Here is an 8,367-nt window from a genome sequence, read left to right on the forward strand (position 1 = left end):
AGATGGAAAGAATAGAGATCGCTTCAAGAAAATGAGATACCAGGGAACATTTCATGCAAAGATGGTCACAATAAAGACAGAAATGTCAAACACCTTACAGAAGCAAAAGACATTAAAAAGAGGTGGCAAGAATACACAGAAGATCTTTACAGAAAACATCTCAATGATCCTGATAACCACAATAGTGTGATCACTCACCTAGAGTCAGACATCCTGGAATACAAAGTCAAGTGGACTTTAGAAGCATCACTATGAACAAAGTGACTGGAATGAAGTGACTAAACTAGTCTAAGAAAAAATATGGAATGCTTCACGAATGTGCAAGTCATCCATTTGAAGAAGCCATGCTAATCTTCTCTGTCATCCTACTTTTAGTATATGTGCTGCTAAACTGAGTACTAACATCATCTTTAAGATATGTAACAAAGTCAGGAAGAGAAATATATCATAGGATATCACTTAAGTGAAGAATGGTAGTTTGGTTCAGTTGCTCAGTCGTGTCCGACTCTTTGCAACCCCATGAACCGCAGCACGCCAGTCCTCCCTGTTCATCAACAACGCACAGAGTTTACCCAAATTCATGTCTATTGAGTCGGTGACACCATCCAGCCATGTCATCATCTGTCATCCCCTTCTCCTACTGCCCTCAATCTTTCCCAGCATCAGGGTCTCTTCCAGTGAGTCAGCTCTTCGCATCAGGTGGCCAAAATACTGGAGTTTCAGCTTCAACATCAGTCCTTCCAATGAACACATAGGACTGATCTGCTTTAGGATGGACTGGTTGGATCTCCTTGCAGTCCAAGGGATTCTCAAGACTCTCTCCAACACCACAATTCAAAAGCATCAATTCTTCAGTGCTCAGCCTTGTTTATAGTCCAACTCTGACATCCATATATGATCAGTGGAAAAACCATAGCCCCGACTAGATGGACCTTTGCTGGCAAAGTAATGTCTCTGCTTTTTTAGTATGCTGTCTAGGCTGGTCATAACTTCCTTACCAAGGAGTAAATGTCTTTTAATTTCATGATTGCAATCACCATCTGCCATAATTTTGGAGCCCCCAAAAATAAAGTCAGCCCCTGTTTCCACTGTTTCCCCATGTATTTGCCAGGAAAGTGACGGGACTGGATGCCACGATCTTAGTTTTCTGAAAGTTGAGCTTTAAGCCACCTTTTTCACTCTCCTCTTTCACTTTCATCAAGAGGCTCTTTATTTCTTCAGTTTCTGCCATAAGGATGGTGTCATGCACATATCTGAGATTATTGATATTTCTCCCAGCAAACTTGATTCCAGCTTGTGCTTCATCCAGCCCAGCATTTCTCATGATGTACTCTGCATATAAGTTAAATAAGCAGGGTGACAACATACAGCCTTGACACACTCCTTTTCCTATTTGGAACCAGTCTGTTGTTTCATATCCAGTTCTAACTGTTGCTTCCTGACCTGCATACAGGTTACTCAAAATGCAGGTCAGGTGGTCTGGTATTCCCATCTCTTTCCGAATTTTTCACAGTTTATTGTGATCCACAAAATCAAAGACTTTGGCATAGTCACTAAAGCAGAAATAGATGTTTTTCTGGAACTCTCTTGCTTTTTTGATGATCCAGCAGATTTTGTCAATTTGATCTCTGCTTCCTCTGCCTTTTCTAAAGCCAGCTTGAAGTTCATGGTTCACATATTGCTGAAGCCTAGCTTGGAGAATTTTGAGCAATACGTCACTAGCATGTGAGATAACTGCAATTGTGTGGTAGTTTGAGCATTCTTTGGCACTGCCTGTCTTTGGGATTGGGATGAAAACTGACCTTTTCCAGTCCTATGGCCACTGCTGAGTTTTCCAAATTTGCTGACATATTGAGTGCAGCACTTTCACAGCATCATCTTTCAGGATTTGAAATAACTCAACTGGAATTCCATCACCTCTATAGCTTTGTTTGCAGTGATGCTTTCTAAGGCCCACTTGACTTCACATTCCTGGATGTCTGGCTCTAGGTGAGTGATCACACCATTGTGATTATCTGGTTGTGAAGAACTTTTTTGTACTGTTCTTCTGTGTATTCTTGCCACCTTTTCTTAATATCTTCTGTTTCTGTTAACTCCATACCACTTATGTCCTTTATTGAGCCTATCTTTGTATGAAATGTTCCCTTGGTATCTCTTTTTCTTGAAGAGATCTCTAGTCTTTCCCATTCTGTTGTTTTCCTCTCTTTGTTTGCACTGCTCACTGAGGAAGGCTTTCTTATCTCTTCTTGCCATTCTTTGGAACTCTGCATTCAAATGGGGATATCTTTTCTTTTCTCCTTTGTGTTTCACTTCTCTTCTTTTCACAGCTATTTGTAAGGCCTCCTCAGACAGCCATTTTGCTTTTTTGCATTTCTTTTTTCTTGGGGATGATCTTGATCCCTGTATCCTGTACAAGGTCATGAACCTCTGCTCACAGTTCATCAGGCACTGTATCAGATCTAGTCCCTTAAATCTATTTTTCACTTCCACTGCATAATCATAAGGGATTTGATTTAGGTCATACCTGAAAGGTATAGTGGTTTTCCCCACTTTCTTCAATTTAAGTCTGAAGTTGGCAATAAGGAGTTCATGATCTGAGCCACAGTCAGCTCCCAGTCTTCTTTTTGTGGACTGTGTAGAGCTTCTCCATCTTTGGATGCAAAGAATATAATCAATCTGATTTCGGTGTTGACCATCTGGTGATGTCCATGTGTAGAGTCTTCTCTTGTGTTGTTGGGAGAGGGTGTTTGCTATGACAAATGTGTTCTCTTGGCAAAACTCTATTAGCCTTTGCCCTGCTTCATTCCGTTTTCCAAGTCCAAATTTGCCTTTTACTGCAGGTGTTTCTTGAATTCCTACTTTTGCATTCCAGTCCCCTATGATGAAAAGGACATCTCTTTTGGGTGTTAGTTCTAGAAGGTCTTGTAGTTCTTCATAGAACTGTTCAACTTCACCTTCTTCAGCATTACTGGTTGGGGCATGGGCTTGGATTACCGTGATATTGAATGGTTTGCTTTGGAAACGAACATTCTGTCCTTTCAGAGATTGCATCCAAGTACTGCATTTCAGACTCTCTTGTTGACCATAATGGCTACTCCATTTTTTCTAAGCGATTCCTGGCCACATAGTAGATATAATGGTTGTCTGAATTAAATTCACCCATTCCAGTCCATTTTAGTTTGCTGATTCATAGAATGTCAATGTTCACTCTTGCCATCTCCTGTTTGACCACCTCCAATTTGCCTTGATTCATGGACCTAACATTCCAGGTTCCTATGCAATATTGCTCTTTACAGCATCAGACCTTGCTTCTATCACCAATCGACACAAATGGACATGTTGGTGAGACACATTCATGGACACAAGAGAACAGACTTGTTTCCAAGGTGGTAGAGGGTGGGAATGGACTGGAAGCTTGGAACTAGCAGATTCAAACTAAAATATATAGGATGGATAAACAACAAGGGCCTCCTTTATAGGACATGGAACTATATTCGCTATCCTGTGATAAACCCTAATGGAAAAAATATATAAAAAAATATATGTGTATAACTGAGTTACTACTGTACAGCAGCAGTTAACATAGCATGGTAAATCACCTATACTTCAATACCGTTCAACAAAAAAGATAGATGACTGATTAGATCAGATCAGTCAGTTCACAAACTCAAACCCTGGTTTAGTCAACTGATCTATGAAGGTTCCTGAGAAGGTTGCCATTTATGAAGAGCACCATGCCTGTATTCCACTACCTAGAATGCCCCTTCCCTTCTTGGCCTGATAAAATTGTCCAGTCTTCAAAATCTAGCTGGAATATCAGGTCCTCATGATGCCCCTCCTGACCCCTCACTGAGTACTCCTCCAGGCATCATTCATCCTGTGGAGTCTTGATTTACTTTGATTGTAAAATCATCATGTTTGGTTTGTCTTTCTCTCCCTGAATAAACTGAGTTTTTTTTTTTTTTTTAAGGTAGCGACTGACCTGTATCTGTACATCTTTGTGTACCCAACACCCAATGTGGCCTTGAATATGTGATAGGTGTTCAGGGAGCACATACATGGAAGTGTGGTCGTTCATTTGGGGCATCATCTTTTAAATTTTATTTTATTGCTGAATGAACACTTAGTTTCATTTTTTTCTTGCTGAAGAACTTAACGAATTTTCTTCAGTATCTGAGAGATGTTAATGAAGTAACAAAATAACTCTAGACAAGGGATGCTAGAAATAAGAGTAATGTAACTTAACAGTCTTTGGGAGATGAGGAAGTACATTTTTGTGCGGATAAAAAGGCAAAACATACACCTTGCATTGGAACCTCTTGAAAATTGTTCCTCTAAATGTCCATCCTTTGTTTTCTAGACTTTAGGAAGCAATGTATTTGTTCGTCTCCTTTGATTTCTTTAGCTTACTTGGTAAAAGTTAATGCTTTCCTCTGCAGAATGAAACAAAAGAAATCTATGCCCAAAGGCAGCTTCTACTAAAAGACATAGATTTGCTGAGAGTCAGAGAAGCTGAGCTGAAGCAAAGAATTGAAGCCTTTGAATTATAAGTAATGTGTGTCCATTTTGGACTTTCAGAATGAATGAGATGAAAAAGAACCCAATATGTCTACATATTCTAATACTAACTGCAGAATAGAGTCCTCGATTGTAAAGGTGACCTAGCTTCAAAGACAAACTTCAGGTAAAATGAGGATGAGCATTTTGTTTTTGAAATATTGGTCACTGGGATGAAAGCAGAAGGAAATACCATCATGAGGTTACAGTGGGATGTGACAGATAATTTGGAGAAGTGAGTAACACTTTAACAGATCATATGTGTCCCATTTATGTCAAATATTCAGATCTCACAGTTTCATGTGCATATAGTATCTGAATTCCAGACAGCAAACCCTGCCATATTGACATGCTCTGCTGGCAAAAAAGGCAACACAGTGACTCTAAGTTGACTTGTACTGGGAGAAACTGTTTCATGTAATGTGTGTGTTGCTTTTTCTAAGTGCTCACTAATGTTTCACTCTTCATATTTTACCAGGGATTAATAACAGGCGCAGCAGTTGGATAGGTTATGGAATAAGCCTTCTTTCCCATTTGGTAGCTGCCATTAATTGGCACTCATACATACACCAGGAATCTTCGTTCCTTAAAAGATTTGTCTTCATTTTCATGAATGTTGTTTTCTCATTTACATAGGCTTAGTTCATTTGATTTCTTCTCTTTACCAGCCTTGCTCTTTTTGGCAATACTGACGAGATAAATTGACCATAAGAGAGAAAAGGAAACCAATTTGGGCATTGACAGTGATTATGTAATCACTTATTTTCCTCCACTCTCCCTCCTCCTCCTTTCAAAGTACATTGAAAGTGAAAGTGTTAATGGTCAGTCATGTCTGACTGTTTGTTACCCCATGGACTATAGCCCTCTTCTATCCATGAAATTCCTCAGGTAAGGATACTGGAGTGAGTTGTTATTCCTTCACCAAGGGATCTTCCTGACCAGGGATCAAACCTAGGTCTTCTGCACCACAGGCAGATTGTTTATCATCTGAGCCATCAGAGAAGCATATCATACAAACTAAACAACTGTACCAGTGTACAGATTAACCAGCAGAGGGAGCTAACATAGAGACCTTTTATGTTTTGCTTGGCATAGTCTCTGGTGCCTAGTACTTCTGTTTCTCACTTGATCTGAGTTCTTGTGAACCCAATTCCCTGACTCTGGAATTGATTTTGTGCTTGACTTGAGGTTTCACCATCACGGCTATACGGCTATTCCTTTCTTTGATGTTGCCATGTTTTGATTGATCCAACTATCTTTTGCTCTCTTTTCAGTATTTACTTTTTGTATTGAATAATTTCACTGGTATCAAACTAGTATTGATATAGTAGATGATCAAACACCAAAATGAATCTTCTATGTTTAATAGCTATGGGCTAGTCAGTTAAACCTCACATTTAGAAACACTATTATAAAAGAAACAAGCACTTGAATGTTGTAACTAAAGTTTGGCTTGTAGTTTTGTAATTTAAAACACTAATCTTTTATCCTTTAATTATTTATGATTACTTGTCACTTCTGATCATTTTTTTTGTGTGTGATCACATTTTTTTTTATGTGAACCATCTCCTGTGAGGAACTACTTTGGTGCTGGCATTTTTTCACACTCCCCAGCCAGAGAACTATGGAGTTCTGTCTGTAGTTCAGATCCATTATCAGTAGGTTAGCCCCTAAAATAATGGCTGACTTCTGGCTCTTTGTTTTTAACTCCCCAGCCATGACAGTCACAGAACAGTTTTGGGTCTGTGGGACTAAATACACACAGTATCTTTTCCCCAATATTAATATTTTTTAATTTGACTTATTTGTTTTTTGCTAATTTCAGGGCCCAGAAGCTACCAGAAAAAAACAAATGCATGACTGATGTACTGATGAGGTGGGAGATGAATATAAACAGCCTTGAGGAGACCTATAACCAGAAACTCAAAATCAAACTTCTAAAGTAGTTATTTGGCATCTAAAAAAGAAAAAAATAAGTGTTGTTTTTTAATTAAGTTGATGGAAACACAGCAACACTAATGAAGTAGATAAAACTAGTATTTTATAGCAAAATCCAGTATTTCTTAAAAAAAACATGTTTTCATTGACAGTCAAGTTTTTCCCATGAATATTTGACTTAAGATGGTTTTAAAAAGCTACAGTACAGGGAATAGCATCCTCTGCTCAGTTTTGTCACTTCGCAAGTGTTTATTGAAGGCCTGTGATTTTGCTTGAATTTCTTAGGGCACCGTGTAACTTGCTGACAAGCTATAAAATGCAAATTATGGTCATTTTTATCTTTTCCTCTACCCTACTCATACTGCCATTAAGATGGAATATCAAATGATGTGTAAATTATTCTGCTTATTTGTTATAGTATTTGCTGATCTGTATTCTTTAAAAATTCTGCAAAGCAAGAATCAAAGAAACAAATGGAATTAACTACATAAAGCAAAAAATGTTAGAAGGAATGGAAAATATGAATAGCTATGGTACGGTGGCTTTCCTCTCAGTTCAGCTCATTTCAGTTCAGTCGCTCAGTCATTTCCAACTCTTTGCAACTCTGTGGACTGCAGCACGCCAGGCATCCCTATCTACCACCAACTCCCAGAATTTACCCAAACCCATTTTCTTTGAGTCAGTGATGCCATCCAACCCACTCATCCTCTGTGGTCCCCTTCTCCTCCTGACCTCAGTCTTTCACAGCATCAGGGTCTTTTCAAATGAATCAACTCTTTGCATCAGGTGGGCAAAGTTTTCGAGTTTCAGCTTCAGCATCAGTCCTTCCAGTGAACACCCAGGACTGATCTCCTTTAGGATGGACTGGTTGGATCTCCTTGCAGTCCAACAGACTCTTGAGTCTTCTCCAACACCACAGTTAAAAAGCTTCGATGCTTTGGTGCTCACCTTTCTTTACAGTCCAACTCTCACATCCATACATGACCACTGGAAAAACCATAGCCTTGACTAGATGGACCTTTGTTGGCAAAGTACTGTCTCTGCTTTTTAATATGCTGTCTAGGTTGGTCATAGCTTTTCTTCCAAGGAGTAAGCGTCTTTTAATTTCAGGCTGCAATCACTGTCTGCAGTGATTTTGGAGCCCCCAAAAATAGTTTGCCACTGTTTCCACAGTTTCCCCACCTATTTGCCATGAAGTGATGGGACCAGATGCCATGATCTTAGTTTTCTGAATGTTGAGTCTTAAGCCAAGTTTTTCACTCTCCTCTTTCACTTTCATCAAGAGGCTCTTTAGTTCTTCACTTTCTGCCATATGGGTGCTGTCATCTGCATATCTGAGGTTATTGATATTTCTCCTAGCAATCTTGATTCCAGCTGGTGCTTCTTCCAGCCCGGCATTCCTCATGATGTACTCTGCATATAAGTTAAATAAGCAGGGTGACAATATACAGCCTTGATGTACTCCATTCCCTGTTTAGAGCCAGTCTGTTGTCCCATGTCCAATTCTAACTGTTGCTTCCTAATCTGCATATAGATTTCTCTAGAGGTAGGTCAGGTGGTCTGATATTCCCATCTCTAAGAATTTTCCTGAGTTTGTTGTGGTCCACACAGTCAAAGGCTTTGGCATAGTCAATAAAGAAGTAGATGTTTTTCTGGAACTCTCTTGCTTTTCTGATAATCCAGCAGATGCTGGCAATTTGATCTCTGGTTCCTCCGCCTTTTCTAAATCCAGCTTAAACATCTGGAAGTTCACGGTTCATGTACTTTTGAAGCCTGGCTTGGAGAATTTCAAGCATTACTTTACTAGTGTGTGAGATGGATGCAATTGTGCAGGAGTTTGAACATTCTTTGGCATTGCCTTTCTTTGGGATT

At 39.3% G+C, this 8,367-nt stretch overlaps 1 non-coding gene across 1 annotated transcript; it reads right to left on the reverse strand.

Moving 5' to 3' along the window:
- Positions 1 to 294: 294 nt before the first annotated feature.
- On the reverse strand, positions 295 to 399 carry LOC133053295 (U6 spliceosomal RNA). Its single transcript, XR_009692220.1, has one exon. It is a non-coding gene; the product is annotated as a U6 spliceosomal RNA (small nuclear RNA).
- Between the last annotated feature and the right edge of the window lie 7,968 nt (positions 400 to 8,367).

Source organism: Dama dama, chromosome X (genome assembly GCF_033118175.1).
Source record: "Dama dama isolate Ldn47 chromosome X, ASM3311817v1, whole genome shotgun sequence".
Taxonomy (NCBI): Eukaryota; Metazoa; Chordata; class Mammalia; order Artiodactyla; family Cervidae; genus Dama; species Dama dama.